We start from the raw sequence: 24,212 nt of genomic DNA, 5'->3' as shown, positions 1-24,212 counted from the left end.
GAGGCTGCTTTGGAAGCTACCAGGAAAATACTATCCAGAGCATTTTGCTCTCATGCTGCAGGTTGGAAGGTCATAGGAATTTTAGGATTTAAAACTTATCTCTCAAGAAAATGTGGCCTTCCTACCATATATACACTACTTCTCTTATTTAAAAATATATACATATTTTAATTTTTATTTTATACTGGAGTATAGTTGATAACAATGTTGTGTTAGTTTCAGGTGTACAGCAAAGTTATGCATATACATGTATCTATTCTTTTTCAAATTCTTTTCCCATTTAGGTTATTATAGAATACTGGACAGAGTTCCCTGTGCTGTATAGTAGGTCTTTGTTGGTTACCTGTTTAAATATGGCAGTGTGTACACGTCAATCCCAAACTCCCAATATCCCTCCCTCCCTTCCCCCACCCCCAACCACAAGCTTGTTCTCTAAGTCTGAGTCTGTTTCCGTTTTGTAAATAAGAATCACTTTCTTGATGCCTGATTCCAGCTGTCCTCAATTCTTTTCCAGGTTCCTTGCCCTTTCTTTGATATTGACATACATTTTGGCAGCTAATAAACAGTGATAAAATATTCCACAAATATGAAGTGATTGTTTAGTTTTCAGCCTGTTCAGTGAAATGAAGAATTAGCGGATTGTGGCCCCAACCCAGCATGGGATTGTGTTGCTTCCTTCATGTGTTTTTTTCCCAGAGGTATTATTTCTCTCAGCTAGATTGTAAGATTGTCACTATCAAAGTTAATAAACTGTTCCAATTTACCTGCCAGAAATGGGATGATAACTGCTCCCAATAAGTAATTTTTTAAAACCTCTCCACCCCATTTACTCATGTAAACTTGCTAAGACATCATTCTGTAAGAGGGGATAATTATCTGAATTTATCCCCTCTGGTCACCAAAACTGGGAGAGTCATGTGGTGGCAGTCATCCATTCCAGATACCTATCTGTTGTGGGAATGAATTTCAGTTCACAAACAGCTGTGCAGGAAATATCACATTTCTTTATTTTCCCTAAAGCAACTGAAATCTGACTCTGAGCCCCCATCCTGAAGAACAGGCAGTGAATTCACTCACTGTCTTGACTGGCTTTTGCCACAGGACCATGCTGAGATTCCGGAGAGATACGGACCACTCTGGTCACTCAACAATGGCCCACGCTGGCTTCTGCAGCCAGGCCTGTGTCTCATCAGCATGGTCTGAGGGCTCAGCTGCTTCGGGACCATGCCTGGGGAAGGAGAGTCCCAGGAGAGCCTGGGGTCCCTGTATCCAAGGTCTGTCCTTAGGAGCACCTCAGGCCTTCCTCTCGGAGGCCTCGCCTCATCCTGTGGCTTTGCTGTGAAGTGATGCAGCTGGTCCCTAGTGCTCCACAGAATTCACCAACTTCTGTCCCCCATTCAGTCTCCCAGAATCTTGGCTCTCGTTCTTTTCTGATTTAAAAAATGCTCTCCTCTCTCTTCTTCCCCTCTAGGACACCCACAATTATGTCTTTTACAGACTTAGGTTTTTCGAAAGACCAGAAGAGCCTCTGATTTCATATGTACATGTTTTCAGCTCTGTAAAAATTCCTAAGGTAAGAAGTTACAAAGGACCTTCCTTCTTGCTTGAGACTGAAAGAAGACAAAAAACAGGAGGATTGAGCAAATTAGAATAAAAAAATATTATCCTGGGACTTCCCTGGTGGCACAGTGGTTGAGAATCCGCCTGCCAATGCAGGGGACATGGGTTCAAGCCCTGGGCTGGGAAGATCCCACATGCTGCGGAGCAACTAAGCCCATATGCCACAACTACTGAACCTGCGCTCTTGAGCCCGCGAGACACAATTACTGAAGTCTGTACACCTAAAGCCGGTGCTCCGCAACAAAAGAAGCCACCGCCATGAGAAGCCCTTGCATCACAATGAAGAGTAGTCCCCACTCACCACAACTAGAGAAAGCCCGTGTGCAGCAACGAAGACCCAACGCAGGCAATAAATAAGTAAATAAATTTACAAAACCAGTAAAAAAAAAAAATTATCCTGACACAGGTCTGTACCAGTCCCTCAAAGAGGTTTTTATCTTGGGATTTTTGTGAAGACAATAAAGGCATTTATGTTTGATTAAAATCTACTTTGGGATGAAAACGCTATATACTTTACTATAAACTACATTAAAGATAAATACATGATTCTGATATAAATTTCCAGTGCCTGCTCCCTGGAACTGGGAAGAACTTGCAGCTCAGGTTTAGGTCTGATCTGTGTTCCTTTGTGGCATTTCCTCTCCTACTTTGGCTCATGGGGGCATTTCAAACTTCATACTTTAGAAAGAGACATTCTTTACTTGCTGTTTAAGGGGAAAACAGATTCCCAAACCATCTCCCCTGTAATATCATCAAACATTCCTCCTGCTCTACATATGCATCGTGTATGATGATATAAATATACCATCCTGTTTTTGATTCATGGATTTAACATTTTACCTTTTTTCTTTAAAGGTACTAATCATAGTCTTTTGGGAATTTATTTGTGCCCTGCAGGATTCTCTAGCAGAGGAAACTACATTTTATATATATATATATATATATATATATATATATATATATGTATTTCCAAATATATAATCATATTTTTAGGTTTTATATTTTAAGTTTGTACTTCAGGTATATAAAATAAAGACCCATGTATACATTGATTTTAAGGCACTTAACTAGATAACTTAAAGGTCAAAATCATTTTAAAAGGAGAATAATATGCCATTTTCCCAGACTGAACTTATTAGTTCACTAATAAAAACAAATTTATGCAAATAATGTGCTCCTGAGATGTGTGATGCACACTTTTATAAATGACATCATATTTTTAAAGTATTAAGATATGTTGATAAAACTCCTTTAGGAAACCCTAAAAGTGAAGAGTTGATCGATAATTTATCTCTTCTCAGCATGATGAGATGGTTAATAGAGGCTCAGAAATTGGACTCTGTGCTTTTGAATCCTGCCTTCACAACTTCTGTGTAATGTTGAACAAATTACTTAACCTCTCAGAATCTCCATAAAATCAGGATAATAATAATACCTACTTCACAGGGTTGTCGTGGGGATATAATGAAAAAATACATGCAAATCACTCAGAACTATGACTGACACATATTTAGTACTTAGTTAATGCTAGCTACTATTAATATTTTAAAAATAGAATGAGTCATCACTGTAAATGATCATGGTATGTAATCCATCCCACTGATTATTTATAGATAACTGTTACTTATTCTTTTGTTAAAAAGTATTACGTATGATATGTTTGACATATTTGCTTCTTATAATAATGAAACCAGAAAATTCACTGTGTGTTATCAAATGCGATTGCCTTGAAGAGTTAGTGAGTATGACCTCAATCATCAGAGCGGAAAAACCTTGCTATGGAATCACATGGGACTCTGCCAGAGACTCTCTGATACACAACCACCTCCTTACGACATCTACACACTCACATACAAGCAAAAGGTACTGCTTGCCTCAATGTTTGCATGCAAGAAAAAACAAGAAATGTATGTCTCTGAAATAAAATGTTAACTTTTCATGCCAATATAAGTATTTATTGTTTGAGGGAACATCATTTAACAGACAGGTATTAACATTTTACAGTTGGTTACTTAGCATACTGTATTTTAATTCAGCATCAGTATTTCTGAAATGTGATATATTTTCTTCCTCCTTTAATATTTGTACTAATAACAATGGTACCTAACATTCATTGACCAATTACTATATACCTGTGCTTTCTTTGTATTAACCTGGAACAGCCCGATGAGCTGCATACTCATTATATCCATTTTATAGGTAAGGCACAAAAGTTTTCTGTTTTTTTTAAAATATATTTTGGAATTTGTTATGTTGATTCTTTTAGGCACAAAAGTTTGAATAGCTTGACTAAGTTAATAGCTAGTGCATGGTGGAGCCTGGATTTGAACCAGCCACCTCTAGCGCCAACTCAGTTTAACCATTGTACCATACTATACACTGTTATATATTAGCATGTTGAAGGTACAATGTTCTACAAAATGCCTGATGGGGGTTTGCATTTGCCATGTGGGGTTGATTTTAAATCAAGTGAAAATCAGAAGTGTCACTCTGAGACTATGTTACAGTGAACTTTATAATATTTTTGTAAAACACTTTATATAGACGTATACCTTATCCAGTTAACACAGATTTTGTTTTTTTAAGCTCTGAGTTGGTTCCTTAAAGTGAAGTTTTTAAAATCTCTTTTTTTAAAGAAAAAAACCCCCAGGTTTTATAATGAAGATCACTTTGTCAAGAAATGTGTTGAATGAGACTGTGAAAATAATAAAAATGGCACCTTATACTTGTCTAGTGTTTTATTTTTAAAATGTTTATAGGTGTTGCATTCTCTATTACAGGAGAAGCAATTCTTTACCTTGCAAAGAAGATCCGGCATTTTCTAAGAATTACATTATCACATTCACTTGACTAATGAACTCCTTAAAGCTTTATAAATATTATCCACTGTCCTCTGGCAACAGCAAAAAAAAAATAGTCAGTGAGTTACTGGCCTCAGGGTTGGTCTGATAGGGAAACATCTACTCTCTCATTAATTTCAAGGAGCTTTTAAAAATAGTGATGTGGGGACTTTCCTGGTGGCTCAGTAGTTAAGACTTGCACTCCCAATGCAGGGGGCCTAGGGTTTGATTCCTGGTCAAGGAACTAGATGCCACATGCATGCCACAACCAAAAGTTTGCAGGCCACAATTAAGGAACTGGTGAGCCACAACTAGGGAGGACACCTGCTGCAACTAAGACCCGGCACAACCAAATAAATAATAAGTTAGTTACAAAATATACAGTGATGTGGAAGTTACCTATTGGTTTATACAGGAATCAACCTTATCCTTTGATTCATTAATTAGAACACCATTTGGTGGAAAACTTTGTCCTGTGAAGCTCAAGTTCTGATGAAAAGTCTCCAAGGCACTCACTTTTATATCTTAAGTCATCTGAGTAAATTTTGAAGTGGGGCTTGGTATTAGATTAGTGGTAAAAATACCCTTTATCTGCAAGCTTACATGATGTTTGTATTCCCCTTACAATTGTCCTTGTCAGAGGTCTGTTCTTGCTCCTTCTAGAAGAGCCACACAGACATGTGGGAACTCTGTAAGACAGCCTGTAAATCCGTCCTCTGTCCTTCTCTTTCTCTCTTTCCCTCTCCCTCCCTCCCCTTCTTCCTTCTTACCAGCGCCTTCCACTTATTGTTTTTTATCTTTCCTACAGGGCCACACAAAATATATCCATTCCTTCCTCAGACTCATAGGCCTGCAATTAACAACACTAACTGGAGTAATTAGCATCTTCATTCACATCCCTCCATCTAAGATTAAAGAATCACTCTATATTAGAGGGTATAGGTTCCTTCAGTCTTTCTTTAGAAACTAACATTAGCCAACATTTATGGAGCACCTACCATGTGCCAGGCAGTATATCTACACCATTTCTAATCCTTACAACCTTGCTAGATGAGTAAATGATAGCCAATACTCACACAGCCTTTACCATCCACTCATCTAAGATATGGTAAACACAAGTAAAGCCCTTATAATAGTAGTTGACACAGTAACATTTAATAAATGTTAACTGTTTTCATCTTCTTGTACTTCTGCAAGCATCTGGAGAATTTCTGACTCAATTACAATATTCTACATTTATCCTTTTTTTTTTTTTTTTAAATTTCAATGTGATAGAATTAACCTGAGGAAAACTTTCGGCTCCTTTTAGTCATTCATCATATCTTCCTAGCTTTGTATTAACCACTTATTTTGGTCCTTAAAGTCATTCAAAAGAATGATACAAGATCAAGGATGGAGGCCTGCAGTTTTCCAAAACTTCAGGTTACTCTGGGCCAGGCCTTCCTTGCACAGTTCTCTGAGGTTTGTTCCTTCCATGGAAGAAGCACTATTCTACACAGGGGGAAGGGCACCCGGAAGTGGAGTTTCAGCTCTAATAGGAGAACACTAAACACACAGCTCTAGTGTGCTTCCCATGTATTAAAATTCATTTTGAAAAAAACTGCAACTTGTCACAGCTCAGATAAAGTGAAGGAGAAAGAGTAGATGGCCTTGGTGATCAGGGGTAGGGTGGCTGGTTCAGCTGGGTCAGTGGCCACTCCAGCCTGGGAACTGGTATGTGCAGGCATTTACTGTTTGGTGACATCATTCAGCACAGGGGTCCCCAACCTCTGGGTCATGGACCGGTACCAGTTTGTGGCCTGTCAGGAACCGGTACCGCACAGCAGGAGGTGAGTGGCAGGCGAGAGCAAAGGTTCATCTGTATTTACAGCCGCTCCCCATCGTTGCACTGCTGCCTGAGCTCTGCCTCCCGTCAGATCAGGAGATTCTCACAGGGGCATGAACCCTACTGTGAACTGCACATGCGAGGCATCTAGGCTGCCCTCTCCTTATGAGACTCTAATGCCTGATGATCTGAGGTGGAGCTGAGGTGGTGATGCTAGTGCCGGGCAGTGGCTGCAAATACCGATTACCGTTAGCCGAGAGGTCTGACTGCACAGGGGCCATAATAAATCAGCTGCTTGCACACTCATATCACACCCTATCAGTGAGTGGCAAGTGACAATTAAGCTGCATCTGGTGGCAGGCTTTAAGTCATAATCCGACACTTATTTTAGTCCATGTGTGGCCCGCCCATTATTTTCTTTACCACGTCCATCCCTGCCTCTTTCCCACACTGCGCACTTGTCTCAGTCACAGTTTTGGTAAGCCCACAAGCTAACCCTAGCAAAAATGAGTACAAAACAAATGTCGCTCGAGAACTTCTTTGAAAAGGGGGAAAGACCCAATGATGAGACAGTAGAAGACTCTAAGATTGCCAACAAAAAGAAAGCTGCGTTTAAAAAAAATACCAAGAGTCCTATTTAAATTATGGGTTCATTGCAACAGGTGATTCACATTCTCCAAGCTCGCTTTGTATAATATGTGGCAACCAGCTATCCAGTGAAGCCATGAAACCTTCAAAACTGCTTCACCACATGGAGACCCTGCATTAAAAGACAAGCCTTTGGAGTTTTCCAAAGAAAAAACTGAACACAAAGAACAGAAGCAATTTTTTTTTGTTGCTCTCTCACTTCATCCCAGCTTCCCCTTCGCTCGACCCCACCCCCAACCCTGTGTCCTCCAGTCCATTCTCTGCATCTGCATCCTTATTCTGGCCCTGTCACTGGGTTCATCAGTACCATTTTTTTTTTTTTTTTTTTTTTAGATTCTGTATATATGAGTTAGCATACAATATTTGTTTTGCTCTTTCTGGCTTACTTCACTCTGTATGACAGTCTCTAGGTCTATCTACCTCATTACATATAGCTCCATTTCATTCCTTTTTATGGCTGAGTAATATCCCATTGTATATATATGCCACATCTTCTTTATCCATTCATCTGTTGATGGGCATTTAGGTTGCTTCCACGTCCTGGCTATTGTAAACAGTGCTGCAATGAACATTATGGTACATGTTTCTTTTTGGATTATGGAGAAAAGGGAACTCTCCTGCACTGTTGGTGGGAATGTAAGTTGGTACAGCCACTATGGAAAACGGTTTGGAGGTTCCTTAAAAAACTAACAATAGAACTAACATATGATCCAGTAATTCCACTACTGGGCATATACCCAGAGAAGCAATTATTGAAGGCCACCACCTCATCAAATGTGTCTGTGCTGAGAGCATCATTCTTAGCGGCTAACTGCATTGCTAAAGCCAAGAAGCCTTTTACTATTGGTGAAAAGTTGATCCTGCCTGAAGGACATTTGTTGTGAACTTTTAGGAGAGGCTGCAGTTCAAAAGGTGGCACGTGTTCCTCTTTCGGCTAGCACCATAACTAGATGAATTGATGAAACAGCAGAGGATATTGAGGCACAATTGTTAGAGAGGATTAAAGAGTCACCATGGTACACAATCCAGGTTGAAGAGTCTACCAATGTTGACGACAAGGCAACAATGCTTGCTTCTGTGTGATATATCTTGTAGGAGGATGTGCATGAGGACGTGTTATGTGCACTTTTGTTGCCAACCAACCACAGCTGCAGAACTACTCAAGTCTTTGAATGATTACATATCAGGAAAACTGAACTGGTCATTTTGGGTGGGTATATGCACGGATGGAGTGGCTGCCATGACTGTATGGCTTTGTGGATTCACTACTCCAGTCAAAGAGGTTGCTTCTGAATGTGAGTCTACGCACTGTGTCATTCATAGAGGAAGGCTGGCCGGCCCAAAAATGTCACCTGAACTTAACAGTGTTTTGCAGGATGTAATTAAATCATCAACCACATTAAAGTACATGCCCTCAACTCATGTCTGTTTGAGCAGCTCTGTGAGGGGATGGACACAGAGCACACACATCTTCTCTTACACACAGCAGTGAGATGCCTTTCTAAATGTAGATCACTGGCCAGTTTTTGAGTTATGAGAGCCACTTCAGAGATTTCTTTTAGAAGAACAGTCACCACTGGCAGCACATTTCATTGACACAGAATGGGTCGCAAAACTTGCTTACTTACGTGACATATTCAACCTGCTCAACGAGCTCAATCTGTCACTTCAGGGGAGAACGACAACTGTGTTCCAGTCGGCAGATAAAGTGGCTGCATTCAAAGCCAAACTGGAATTATGGGGGCAATGAGTGAACACTGGGATTTTTTGACATGTTTCAAACATTAGCAGAGATTTTGAAAGAGACTGAGCCAGGGCCTTCTTTCTCGCAGAGGGTGCATGATCACCTATCTCAGCTTTCAAGAGAGTTTGAGCATTACTTCCCAGCCACAAAAGACCCTGAACTGGGAAGGAAAAGATGTGTGACCCATTTGTGAATAAGCCAGGTGAATCGACTTTGTCCATGCTAGGAGAGGATCAACTGCTTGAGGTTGCAAATGACGGTGGCCTAAAAAGTATGTCTGAGACAACTTCAAATCTCCATACATTCTGGATTAAAGTCAAGGTGGAATATCCTGAGATTGCCACAGAAACACTGAAAAGCGTGCTTCCATTTCCAACAGCCTATCTTTGTGAAACAGAGTTTTCTGCAGTGACAGCAACCAAAACGAGATTAAGGAGTAGACTGGACATAAGCAACACACTTCAGGCGTCACTGTCTCCCATCACCCTCAGATGGGACCCTCTGGTTTCAGGAAAGCAAGCTCAGGGCTCCCACTGATTCTGCATTATGGTGAGTTGTATAATTATTTTGCTATATATTACAATGTAATAATAATAGAAATAAAGTGCACAATAAATGTAATGCACTTAAATCATCCTGAAACCATTCCCCACCCCGGTCTGTGGAAAAATTTTCTTCCACAAAACCGGTCCCTGGTGCCAAAAAGGTTGGGGACCACTGATTTAGTGAACAGGCATTAGAATTTTACCATCGGCCATGTAGGATACTGTATTTTAACTTAGCATCGCTTTTTTGCCCCCACATCAGCTTGGAGTTTTGGCCAATTCTCTTGGGCTTACACGTCTTTGAACTGGGAAGGACCTGTGGAACTAGTCTAGTTGGTTAGAGAAACCTCAGCAGTGGGCAGCTCTGGCTACTGATCTGGGATGCTCTCCTTTGGGGAAAAAAGTCCTCTAGAGTACAGAGTGCTTAGTCAGATTAGGGAACATGAGAAGAAGCCTGTGGGAAGGAGATCTGGGATTTGATTTCTGTGTTCTACACCCACTCTCAAGAGGTACTGGGAGTCGTTCTTGCCCTGAAGATGACTGTATCAGCTCCCCAACTCCTTCTTTTCTATTTTTGCACTTGTAACTTCAGCCTGACATAGAGACAGTTAAGCAGCCTTCCAAGGCACACAAGGTCACCTCTATTCACAAAATGTCAAGGCCAGAAGCAAAGCTGGAAATATATTTTGTGGAGATTTTAGTAAAATATATTTACGTGGGTCACTGTCACTTCCACGGGTAATGTTGCTAGCCATTCCAGTGTAGGAAATGGAATGGCTTCTAAAAACATTTCTGCCAACCTCTGTGCTGACTCACATGTCATTCTCCACCCAAAAGCGCAGGGCCAACTAAGTTATTGCAGACCAGGAGGACTGAAGGCTTTAAGAGGGACATCTCCAAAAGACAGAATTTCTAGAATATTAAATAGTTTATAAACTCATGCCCCCCCCCCCCAAAAAAAGCCACGGTCCAGATTCTTATCATGAGATGTATATGTTCCACAGAGACCAGTGCCAGTGGCAGCATGTTGCGGAGGAACAACAGGTTTAAAATGCTGGGAGCCAGAAACTAGTCTATGCAAACATTTGCTAAATCGGATAAATCATAGAAAAAAAATCTGATGATAGAGCTTTTCCCAAATTTGACAGCATCCTAAATATTTACATGACATTACCAACTATGAGTTGTGAAGCTAAAATAAGTTCTGCAGGGACTTCCCTGGTGATCCAGTGGTTAAGACTCCACTCTCCCAATGCAGGGGGCCCGGGTTCCATCCCTGGTCAGGGAACTACATCCAGCATGCCGTAATGAAAATCCCGCACTTGGCAAAGAAGATCCCGCATACCACAACTAAGATGCAGCACAGCCAAATAAATAAATAAATATTAAAAAAAAAAAAGTTCAATATATCAATAGTAAAGAGCAAAAAGCTTCAAACACTGAATGATCTTTCTATTTCTTTATAGGAAACATTACAAAATAATTGTTAAATGAAGATATGATGAAAGAATATACAGCCAAAAATGTTCCCAACAAGTGTTAATGAGGGGTGCCAGGCAGTTAATCAACAAAAATGCTGTTGTTTTTTGGATTTTGTGACATGTCAACGTTTCACAATTTGTAATTGATTGTAATTCATTTTCTCATTCCAAATAAATATTCATTTCCATACCAGCTTTTTCTGTCTTTACTGATCTTTTGGTTTCATGTCCACAATCTGACAGCAGATACTATGTCCTGCTTCTGATGTTTGAGTGATACTCTGTTTGGCCCAGACCATAGTCAATAAATGTTAATCTAATGAATAAAAGCATAAATCATTGCAATCTGGAGGGTAGGTGGGCCTGAAAGAGTGTGGACTAATCTTGGGTTTGGAGGATAGGTAGAATTTGAAGAGGTGAGAGGGGTACTGGCATTAACAAAGATGTAGAAATAGGAAGACCATGGATAACAAATAGTTAGGATTAAGCTCAAAAAAACTGTAACTCTGTGAGGTCATGGAAATGTTAACTAACTTTATTGTGGTAATCATTTTGCAATATGTGCTTATATAAAATCACTATGTTATGCATTTTATTTTTCTTTATTATTTTTAAATTAATTGATTAATTAATTTGTTTATTGGCCGTGTTGGGTCTTCGTTGCTCCGTGTGGGCTTTCTCTAGTTGTAGCGAGCTGGGGCTACTCTCCACTGATGTGCATGGGCAATGGTCTCTCTTGTTGTGGAGCATGGGCTCTAGGCGCAAGGGCTTCAGTAGTTGTGGCAGGTGGGCTCAGTAGCTGTGGCATGTGGGCTCTAGAGCACAGGCTCAGTAGTTGTGGCGCATGGGCTTAGTTGCTCCTCAGCATGTGGGATCTTCCCAGACCAGGGATCGAACCCATGTCCCCTGCATTGGCATGCAGGTTCTTAACCACTGTGCAAACAGGGAAGTCCCACGTTATGCATTTTAAACTTATACGGTGTTATTTGTCAATTATATCTCAATGAAGCTGGGGGGAAAAGATTGGCTCAAGTGAAAGGCTTTTGCTGAATAAGGGGTGAGCAAATAGGGAAGGAAGTTTTAGGCCACAATAAGGTAGAAGGATCTAGAATGTTAGACTAAGGGATTTAACTGTATTGTATGGTCAAGAGAGCGGGTATTGGGCATCTGTTGCCTCTGCCTACAGATAAGCCCATCCCCTCATCTTGTAATAGCACCCTTATCTTCTATGGGAACCATGCTTTCCCTACTCTTGTTCTATGTAGGTCAGGTGGGTTGACATCGCCTCCGGCTCCAGGGATGGGTCCATGACCCAGGTCTTGCATATCTGAGTCAATGTTGAGTACCGTTGCTGTTAAGTACTTCTGCTGTACTATTGAGAAAGAGTCCTCTCTTTCTGCTAATGATGCTACATTTCTTCAGCATAAATCTACAGGCAGTGGTGGCTGTTTTTTCACACTTAGGAATAGTGAAGCCAACCCATAGCCAAGAGATGGAGGGAGAGAGACTCCCAGTGATGTGGCTTGAGTACCTAGACACTTGGGCAACCATGCTCGAAGGCAGATACCCTTGGCCTTTTCAGTTAGGTGCAAGCCAATACATTTCTCTGTAAATTTGTCAGTATGAACTGGGTTCTTTTACTTGCAACTAAAAGACTTCTGATTACTATGGTCAATAAAAGTTTGTGATTAGGGTTTATGAAGATTAATCTAGTGGCAAACAGGGTAGAGAAATCTAGATGCTGGTAGTGGAAACAGGAAGGAAAGAAAAGTGCAGAGGAAGAATTAAGAGGGCTTGGTGACTAGAACAGGACGAGGAAAGAAAAGTTACTGAAATTTGGAGACTAAGTGAATGATGGTACCATTGACAGAAATATGTGAATCAGAAAGAATACAATGTTCCCCCAACTCCCACAGGAGTAAGTACGTTTATTCTTAGGCTTTCAGTTTGAGGTGATGACAGGAAAATCAAGTGGAAATATTTAGCAGTTGGTTAAAATGTAGAATTAAACCTCAGGAGAGAACTCAGGATCCAAGATATAATATGTGCCGGCAAGATGGAACAATGTGATGACCTGAGGAGAGAGGGGAGTCTGTAACAGTAGATTGAGACATGGGCTGACGGACAGGAATGTCAAGAGACACAGGGCTAGGAATGAATCAGGCCCTTTTCTCCTGCCAGATATCTAGTCTCTCCTGCAATTCGGGAAGCAAAGTCTGTGAAATGAGGACAAGCCTCTCGGGTAGGCACAGCTGCTTAAAAGTGCCTTGCAAGGAGAGAATTGAGCGAACATGGGTGAGATTTCTGGAGGAGTGGTTGTGGTGAAGAGAGTGGTGAAGAGCAAAAGAAACAGAGATGGGAGGATTGGTTAGAAAACTCTCTGGGAATTCAAAGAAAGAGAACCTCTCAAAAAGTGGATATTCAGCTGCGGAGAAATTAGGTGAACATCACAGGAGATTGTAGATTCCCTGGACTCTAGAGGAGGAACTAGACTAAAGTGAGTGGTTAATATAAAAGTGGAAGCAGTGGGTGGAGACCAGAAGTCTGACAGAGAAAGGAAGGAGAGGGGCAGTGCAGTTTACTAATGGAGCAGCTTAGCCAAGGTTATTGTTTGCTTTGTTTTATATCTAGGACAGAGGAGGCTTGTTTCAGAGGACAGACAGAAGAAAGGGCCAGTGATTAGTAGGGAGTAAAGAAGATAGAAAGGATTCAACTGAATAGCGAAGGAGGTAAGATAGACGGGGTGGAGAGAGCAGATGGGAAAGGAAGCAATACCTCCTCCATCTGAGACTGGCAGGGAGGATGAGAGAAAGGGTGTAAAGAGAGATGCTGGGAGGCAGCATGGAGAGAAGATGAGGCATCTATCACGCGTTTCCAGCATCGATAAGACAGTAACACGAGGCGTCTGCTGCATTCAGTAGAGTCTGCGAATCAAGTTACAGTGGGGATGTCCGAACTGCTTTTCTCCCCAGGAGATTTATATTACTGTAAACTTATGTTTGAGCTAGGAAAAAAAATAAAAAATAAAAGGACACACAGTCTGTTGCACACCTTAGCTTTGTAGCTTCCAGTGAAAATGGGGGTAATTGTCTTTCTTATCATGACAAGAAGTAGATAATGCATGGCATGATCACATTTTATCATGACGTGATACAGACAACTTATCATTTATATGAAGTAAAAGTGCAGATGTAATTGGAGGTAACATAAATTTCCTAACTGTGATGTGGAACGTATACTCCCTTCTCTGGGAGGATCCCAGAGAAGCCAACTATCAAGTTTGGTGGCTGTGGCTTACTCTGGTGAGTAAAAAACTCATCACAAGAAGAAAGACTTGCTGTGAATCAGAGGCAGAGCCAGGGGCTAGTCTATCTTTGGTTCTTACTATCAGATCAAACCACCCAAGGCCGGAAGAACCGGAGAAACCTGCAGGGAAGGAGCGAGTCATTGTGCCTTGTCTGGTAAAGGTTGCTGCATTCTGTCTGTCTCTTTCTCTCTCACAAAATTGGACTATTCTTTAAGGCAGTGGCTTTGCCCTGAAAAGGTAGAATGTGCCAAGTAGTGTGATGGTGATGATGGCCCTCACTCAGATCTTCCCTTTCTGAACCAGTCGTGTGGCATGCAAGCCACTCTAATCCAGTCCCTTCCTGGCACCCTCTGTGCTCCTGGGCACACCTCTCCTTGTCTATATAAGGAAATAAAAAGCACAAGTGGTGGCAAGACTGGGTGGGCAGGTGAGCGAAGCAGGGCAGGATTCTTTTTTTTAATTAATTAATTAATTAATTAATTAATTAATTAATTATTGGCTGTGTTGGGTCTTCGTTGCTCCACATGGGCTTTCTCTAGTTGCGGCGAGCAGGGGCTACTCTTCATTGTAGTGGGTGGGCTCCACTTTGTGGTGGCTTCTCTAGTTGCAGAGTACAGGCTCTAGGCGCGTGGGCTTCAGTAGTTGTGGCACATGGGCTCAATAGTTGTGGCTCATGGGCTTTGTTGCTCCACAGCATGTGATATCTTCCTGGGGCAGGGATGGAACCCGTGTCCCCTGCGTTGGCAGGTGGATTCTTAACCACTGCACCACCTAAGAAGTCCAGGACTCTCTTATTAAGCCCTTCTTAGTTAATGACAATTACTTCAAAGAAGTGTGAGCCCAAGGGACTTGGCCAAAAAGTCCAAGCAGTGGCTTGTAGGGGAAAAGAGTGTGGGAAAACACAATTATTTCTTGCAAAATAAATAGCTAGAACCATGTCAGTATCATGGACTTGTGATGACATCATTGAATTAGGCCATATGACTATAACAGACAAAATTCCCCCAAGTCAAGGGGTCCTAATAAGTGCACAATTTGTGGATCTCTGCTGGGATGGGTCAACGTTCCCCAAGGGGTGTTTAGGAATGTGAGGGGGTGTGTTTGGTTGTCACAGTGATTAGGATGAGACGGGTGTTTAGTGGGGGTGGGGCACAGTGATGCTTACCGTCCTGCACTGACTGCCTAGAGAGTGCAGCACAGGGAAGAATGGCCCCACCAAACATGCTAACATCACCCTAATGAAAAACACCAAGTCACATATACCAGAGAATGCTCCCTCGTGGAACTAGACTTCATAGCTTTTGATTTAATGAATCAAATTCATTGATTTGGAAAACAAAATCCAATTAAGTTGGATGTTTTAGACATTGATTAATTTCAATGCCATTTTCAAATATGAAGGATAAGTACCAAGGGATGGACCCTAAGTTTACAGAGAGTGAATAAAGTTGTTTGGGTCTATGTTCAAAATACAGTATAAATGGGAGAGGGAGATGGGAAATTAGTGTTTAATGATTAGAGTGTCAGGTTTACAAAATGACAAACTTCTAGAGAGCTGTTGGCACAACAATGTGAATATACTTAACACTACTGAACTGTACACTTAAGTGGTTAAGATGGTATCCACAGACATAGAAAACAGACTTATGGTTACCAAAGGGGAAAGGGGAGGGGGAGAGATAAATCAGGAATTTGGGATTAATAGATACAAACTACTATATATAAAATAGATAAACAGGGAACTATATTTGATATCTCATAATAAACTATAATGGAAAATAATCTAAAAAAGAATATGTATATAATATAAATGTATACATTATATATATATAACTAAATCGCTTTTCTGTACACCTGAAACTAACACAACATTGTAATTCAACTATACCTCAATTAAAAAATGGTTAAGATGGTAAATTTAACGTTATGTGTTTTTTTTTACCATTAAAAAAATCAGCAAAATAATAAAATTTTAAAAGGATAGGGCTTCCCTGATGGTACAGTGGTTAAGAATCCACCTGCCAATGCAGAGAACATGGGTTCAATCCCTGAAGATCCTACATGCTGTGGAGCAACAAAGCCTGTGGTCTGCAACAAGAGAAGCCACCCACCGAGAAGCCTGCGCACCGCAATGAAGACCAGTGCAGCCCAAAATAAAAATAAATAAATAAATAAATAATAAATAAATATCTTAAAAAAAATAAAATGGAGAGGTTGGGGTGGGGTGAATTGGGAGATTTGGACTGCCATATGTATATTACTAATGAGAAAAAAAATCAAATTGTACGCTTTAAATATATGCAGTTTATTGTATCTCAATTGTATCTCAATAAAAGTCCTTAAAAAAAAGATTAAATGAGGTAAAGTCTAAAACTGCAGACAGTAGGTGCCATAAACTTTTCTTTCCCCAAACTATAGTTCAGTTTTCTTCTTAGGTATTATTTTAGGCAATTTGGAGAAATTCACACTTTTAGGCTAATCAACTAAATCAGTGCTTCTCAAACTTTAACATGCATTTGATTTACCTGGGATCTTGTTAAAATGTAGATTGTGCTTCAGGAGGTCTGAGGAAGGGCCTGAGATACTGCATTTCTAACATTTCTAACTCTCAGGCGATGTCAATGCTGATTTCTGCAGACCTTTGCTGAGTAGCAAAAAGCCAGATCATAGTAACTGCTTTTGTGACACAGTGACAAAATTAATAAACAGAAACCCCATTTAAAATGGAGTCGGGAAGCCAGAGCAGGAGCTCTCACGCACTACCACTAGGGCTCAATCCAAGACCCACTAGGAAAAGAGGTACCTTTGCATCTTCAGCAGGAAGGAGGTTACTACTTTACCACTCAGCAGGAAGAATGAAAAATTTCTCCTTGCCCAGCAACAGCCCAGCCAATGAGAGACTGTCACAACTCAGTCAGTGAAAAGCCACTACACTTTGAACTCCCAGTTTCCTCCAATGGACTTTTTGTTTATAATAGCCTCTCCCAACTCCCCTTACCCTCTATAAAAGAAGGCTCCCCCTCCTTTCTCCAGACTTGCCAGTGATTTGCCATAGATTGCATTTCTTAGTCTTTGCTGTTCCCTAATAAACCCATTCTGCTGGTAAAGTAAGTAGCTGTTTTACTGTTTTAAGTCAACATTGGGTAAGGACTTGGATGCTGCAGGAATGAGCTGGCTTTCAGGTCAGATCAGATCTTGGAATAGTCTGTTTTGACTATTTGACTATAATATTGATCACTATATAATATCCTATGGTTTGGATGAAAGGATGAGTACTTGATTGAATGGGCGAGAAATTCACCCAAAATGTAAATAGGCACTTCTGTGTAAACACATTCTTAACTCTCATTACAAAATTGAAACAAGAAACACGCTTGTGATGTTCTCTGTAACTGAAATCTGCTTTACTTGGCTTAATTTTTTTTTTTTTTTTTTTGGTAAAATAAAGAATTATGTATGTGGGGGAAAATAAAATTAAAAAAAAAAAGATATAAATGGCTTGAGAATTGGACAGACCCCTCATTTCAAACCTTTGAAACAGAATTTCCACATAGCAGGGACAGACCTAAGGAAATCATGGAGTGGTTTGTATTTAGGGTCCTTGATCATCAGCCTTTTTTTTCCCTCTATCTCTTTCCCAGCAGGAACCCTCTCTGCCATCCCTCCAGGCAGCCATAATCTAATGATAATTCCTTAGCTTGGTACAGTTGAGCAATCCTTTGCATGTATTTTGTCTCATTGGTCATCCTTGACTCCTCCCTTTCCCTTATCTCTCCTTCCATCTCTCCACCCCAACCTTGCCTCTCCCAGGCTCTTTGTTTCTCTGCTGGATTCCAGCAGTAGCCGTCAACCTAGTCTCCTGCATCCCTGCTATCTGTTCCCTCCACCCCCAACCCATTCCCCACACATCAGCCATAAAGACCTCTTTTAAACATTATTAAGATCACGTCACTCCTTAGCTTCAAACCCTCTAATACCCTCCTTTGTACTACAAAAGAAAACTTTTTACATGCCTCTCTCCTTCCTTGTTTCAAACTCTTGCCCCTTGCTCACTGTGCTCTAGCCATGCTGGCCTTCCTTCCCTTCCTCAAACGTGCTCAGCTCATTGACACCTGGGGAACTCTGCACTTGTCCCTTCTTCCTGGAATGCTCTTTAAATGGCTAGCTGTTTCTTATGCTTTAGGACTAGCTAATGACGTCACTGTTTCCAGATTCTTTCTTGGGTGTCCCTCACTCCTACCCTCACCTCCATCCTCATCTAAAATTGCCTCCTTCCTCCTAGTGACTGTTTACTGCAGTTACAATACTTATCTCAATCTGAAATCCTCCTGTTTATTTGTTCACACTTTCATTGTTTGTTTGTTTTCTTCTATTAGTATATACGCTCCACGAGGACTAGATCTTGCCTATTTTGTTCACCATTTTATTACCAGCATACAGAACAATACCTTTCACAGAATAGGTGACAAGTATTTGTTCAATGATATCCTATATGGGAAAAGAATTTGAAAAAGAGATACGTGTATAGGTATAACTGAATCACTTTGCTGTATGCCTGACACTATCACAACATTGTTAATCAACTATATTCCAATATAAAATAAAAAGTTAAGAAAACAAACATGAAAAACCACAAGCTTAAACCTTCCTCCAACTAACTACGCTAGCCCCTCACTCCCCTAATAAAAAACAAACACAAATATTTGTTCAATGAATGAATACGTGAAAGAATGAATTTGATTTTCATAACAGTCCTGTGAGACAGAGAACATATTCTCGGTCCTATTTTACCAACATGTTTTTTTTTTAAGATTTTTTTTGATGTGGACCATTTTTAAAGTCTTTACTGAATTTGTTACAATATTGCTTCTGTTTCATGTTTCGGTTTCTTGGCCATAAGGCATGTGGGATCTTGGCTCCCTGACTAGGGAGTGAACTCCCTCCCACCCCCCACCCCCGCCCCCCGGCATTGGAAGGCGAAGCCTCAACCACTGGACTGGCAGGGAAGTCCCACTTACCAACATATTTTACAGAGCATCTATACTTGCCAAAATCACATAAGTGATTCTGTCTTTTAAGTCCCCTATGCTGCACTCTATTTGATGGTTCATAAGCAGTTAATCTTAGCCATCTTGGAGGATGAAAGAGGCAGGAAGTGGGGCACTTGAAGAGATTACAAGTCATATTATATACACATTCTTCTTCATAAAACTGTAGTCACAGACAGAGAAGAGGAGAGTCCTATCTCCATCTCACTATTGAACCCATGCATAGCATGGCTGGATGAGCAGGAGAGTGTGGTGGTTCACTGCAGGAGCTTTGGAGGGAGAGGAATCTGGGTTCCACTTTTAATTCTACTACTTATTGGCTGTGTCTTTAGATTAGTTATCTTTTCTGAGACTCAATCTCCTTTCTTGTAAAATGAGAGTAACACCATTGAAAGTTCTTTAAAAGTAACACCTTTTAAAGTTCTCTGGGGGATTATTAAATGAGAGAATATCTGATCTTTGGTGTACAGTAAGTGCTGGATAAAGAAGATGGTGTCAGAGCGTTATAAAGATGGGATTGAATAGGCTTACTAGAAGTTTAGCTTTCCAGCACCTCTCTCTTCTACCTACAGACACAGAAGAGAAGTTAATTTCTAGTTCTCAGAAGTGACAAACTCTTGATATCATGCAGTCAAGCTAATTTTGTACTCTGAAGAAATTCAAGACCAGAGAAGGTGATGACTTGCCTGGGTGAAAGATTCCGCATGCCACAACTAAGACCCGATGCAGCCAAATAAATAAATAAATATTTTTAAAAAGTGACTGTTGTAAGGGGAAAATATAGTTTGTTCATACGATACAATATATAATATATAATAATTTCTACTAATGGAAAAATACAAAATACATAGTTCTAAAAAAAATATTGTTTACTACTGAACATTGGTGACTAGAAGAGAATAAAACGTCCCATTAAATCCCTTACGCTACATGTCATATTGTAAAAGCAATGAGGCTCTATTTTATTAAATGCTGGTACCAATAAGTGAGTTACAGCATGAAATACATTAGAATAGATTTCTGCATAGTCTATACAGACAGAGTAAATATATCAATAAAAATGGGCACAAAGCAAGCAGCAACATAAATTTGAATGAATTTATATACAGGCAGTCACAGCACATGTAGCTAAACAAACACTCCATTAAAAACCAGTACAAAATACAGGAGCAGATTATTGCATTGGAAGGAATGTCAATATCATAGTTACGTGAGCGGTTAAATCAAGTAGTTCACAGAAAATTAGTATACAAAAAGCAACAAAGAAACAAACCGAATTCCAACAGAAATCATATGATATCCCCATAACAATGACCAGAAACACGACAAAAAAAGGCATCGTAGGGGTTTACATTTTATCTTCAGAATCTAAAAAGCCTTCTCCTTTATCTCCCACCAAATATCAAACACAAACCTTCTGCCACTGCTGCATCCTGTTGGGTCTCTTCATCATTAGATGTCGCTACACCAAAAATGAAGCCGATATGCTTTCAGATCAGTAAATCCACATTTTTAGACTGATCTCCCCATTATCTACCACTTTGTAACAGTGCGTTTACTATCAGTCCAATGCTTCTCTTCTTGTTTTCAAGTCTTTGTAATTTTCTTGGTTGTTGCAAGATCTGAATAGCATCTGGCAACCCTATTAAGGTCTTTTTTCTCTAAGTCTTAAAACATTAAGCCTGACTCTTATGTTAGAGAAAAGCTTGTATTGCTTTTGAGCCATGAGTTATTTTTAAAAAGAGAGAAGTATAATGTGAAATAGAAATTATTACAGGAATAATATAAACTCCACCCATTAATTTGGGGACCTATGACATAATTTTTTAAGATAACTCCTAAAGGGTGCCACACCCCACCAGCAGGAGAGAATCATAATTGCTATTGCTTGGTCATCTATTACATTCCTTGCCTCTTGGTTTTGAACTTTTTATTGGTAGCACTTAATTCAGCATGGGATGATTTTTAGATAATTCTTTCAGTGGGAAAAATACATAGCATACATTAACTAAAATGATCATTTAAATCATTTATGCACATATATATCATTTAAACCTCAGAAAACTATGTTTCCAATAGTAGCCTAGGAGCCTGAGCATTGCTATACTTATTTCAGTGCTTCTTAAAATGTGGTGCACGGAACACTTGCATCAGAATCCCTTAGGGTGTTTGTTAAAAATGCAGATTCATGCAGGGGACATGGGTTTGATAACACGGGTTCGATCCCTGGCCCAGGAAGATCCCACATGCCTCGGAGCCACTAAGCCCGTGCGTGACAACTACTGAGCCTGTGCTCTAGATCCTGGGAGCCACTGAGCCCACGTGCCGCAGCTACTGAAGCTTGCGTGCCTAGAGCCCATGCTCTGCAACAAGAGAAGCCACAGCAATGAGAACCACAACAGAAGAGTAGCTCCCACTCGCCGCAACTAGAGAAAGCCCACTCATAGCAACGAAGACCCAGTGCAACCAAAAAATAAGTAAATAAATAAACCATAAAAAGTTGTTTAAAAAAAAAACGCAGATTCATAGTCTCTGCCCCTTGTTTTCCCCCAAAGTCGACTGAATTAGCGTCTCATTTTTAACAAGGTCCCCACGTGATCTTGGGCCCGGTAAAGTCTGCCAGCCAGGAGTTGGTCTTCTCCCCCCACCCCCACCTCCATATCTCAGTGAGCATGTAAAAGCCAGCTGCATGGAACAGCCCTCCTCTCAGGTATGTGCTCAGGTGGCAGTCACAGCTTTGCTGGAATTCACAGGTTCTTGAAGCTTGGATTTGAACTGTCACTTGTGATATTTACTGCAGACCCTCCTCTTTGTGCGTTTACCTCCTTGAATAGTCCTCACTGGATAATCACCCTTTTCCTCCCCCATTCTCTTATCCACAAGGGCACGCACACAGCACGGGCTGCGTTGCCCAGTATATTAGGTTCATTCTGACCCATCTGTGGGTCAGGAGAAAGAAATCCCTGTCAGTGGGGTTATGCTACCAGAACAGCCTCTCTCTGGCTCAGACAAGCCACAGCGAACGGGAAATTTACAGATATTATAGAGAGCCACCTCACTCAGGGAGGAGGGCTTTAGACATCCTACACAACAGACAAAGGTACTTGTTCCTGAAACAAAACATAAATTAGACTTAATGAGGCAGAGAGTTGGATGCTCTTTGTAATCGAATGATATCCTATAAATTCAGGGCAAATTCTTTACAACCAAAGTTTAAGCAAACATTTGAGTTTCTATGGTATATTCTTCAACTCAGGACCATTTTTGGACACATTAGCTATGGGTATCAGAACATTTAGGGAAGAGCTAGGCAAATGTTCTCTGGGGACCAGAGTGCCACTTGGGCATGAAGGGATGTGGGAAGGTTCTCTTTGGCTACGTGGAAGATGCTGTAACGTCACCTGAGTTTTTTTGGCTACAGAAGCAGTAATCTTTCATTATAGGCCATTCTAATCATTGCTGGGGTTTTTCTTAGATGTTGGCACATGAGTCTGGGTATACAGCAGTGGGTCTGTATAGCAACAGTAACTGCACATGACAGTGGTCTTCCAGGTGGACTGTTCATACAAGAATGATGCAAGCTGACTCATTCAAATATGGAAAGAAAACATTAGGACTTCTAACTGTAAAATATTGCATCATCAATGTTTACTTTTGTGGTTTTTCTCCCCCCCCCATGCCTGCGTGGCTTGCAGGATCTCAGTTCCCGGACCAGGGATTGCATCTGGGCTCTCGGTAGTGAAAGCACAGAGTCCTAACCACTGGACAGCCAGGGAATTCCCTGTGTGCTTTTTCTATGAATAGTGACTATGTATAGTTCATAAAAATAAATATACATTTATTGAGGGTGTGTGCTCAATAATTTTTTACTGACTAGGATGCATAATCAAAAAAATTGGAGATCACTGTTTTATAAGGCAATCGGTTAGGTGTACAAAGCAGAATAATATTCGATTTTAGTTTGCTGAGCAATTTCTCAATTGCGTGCTATTTACTTGTCATTTAGCCACTGGTTTGGTAGCTAGGATTGTAAAATTGTAAATAGAGAATAATCTGCTGCCGGTAATTAAGGAACTCCAAAACAAACCACTGAGTTTTGGCTGTGGTCAGATGCTTTCTACCTCTCCTTCCCTTCGGTGGAGGGGTACAGTGGGAAAACAATGGTTTAGGAGTCAGACACACCCCTGTCTGACCAGTATGACTCTAAACTCTACCTCTTATTAACTTTATGATTCTGAGAAAGTACATTAACCTGCAAGCTAGTTGAGCCCTAATTTCCTCCCTTGCATGATGTGTTTGTTATGAAAACAAAATGAAATGACATAAGCTAGCAGTGTGCCTGGCGCATAGTAAGCACTCAACAAATGTTGGTTCCTATGCTTCTCGAATCTCTTGCTTGTAGACCAAATCACATATACTGAGAGAATTGCCAAATCTATAAGGTAGGGCCAAGCGAAATATATAAGAACTACATGGCCTGGGAATTACATGACATAAGACTTGCCAAACTGAAGAAAAAAACAACCCTGCCAATAATAATGACAGAGAACCATGCCAGGTGATGCTATCTAAATAGGAGCTCTTTATCTACACAGAGAGCCTGGTACCCCACCCTTGGCCAAGGGAGAAGAGAGTGTGTGGTCCCAACCTTTGGTGCTGGCCTTGCCTGGCTTGCAGCTCTGTACTCCAGAGGGAAGAAACACCTCCCATGCCTCTATTGGAGTTCTACTGCCTACCTGCACAACTCAGCATTTGCAAAGCTGGGCAGGCAAGGCACAGGTGACAGAGCAATGCTTGCAGAGATTCTGCTGGATCAGCCACCTTTCCCAGGCTTCACGAAGACCACAGCTATGACAGGTGACCGGTGAAGCTTCCTTTCTTGGCTTGCTGTAGCCAGGATAGGGATATCTTCCTCTTCAGTTGGTTGTAACCCAGGGTGAAATAGGCTATGGGAGAGCCTGGGTGGCAGAGGTAATTTATTCTCAATAGACTTGATGAGTTTAAAAGTCACTGGACTCTCCTCCTCCTCCTCCAAAGCATAATTTGTAGATAAAAGCTGTGGTAAACTGAATAATGGCCCCAAAGATATCCTAATCAAAGACTATATGAAATGTTACATGGCAAGAAAGACTTTGTAGACGTGAACAAAAGATC

This window comes from Hippopotamus amphibius, chromosome 6, assembly GCF_030028045.1.
Source record: "Hippopotamus amphibius kiboko isolate mHipAmp2 chromosome 6, mHipAmp2.hap2, whole genome shotgun sequence".
Taxonomy (NCBI): domain Eukaryota; kingdom Metazoa; phylum Chordata; class Mammalia; order Artiodactyla; family Hippopotamidae; genus Hippopotamus; species Hippopotamus amphibius.
Note: the sequence above shows the minus strand (reverse complement) of the source record.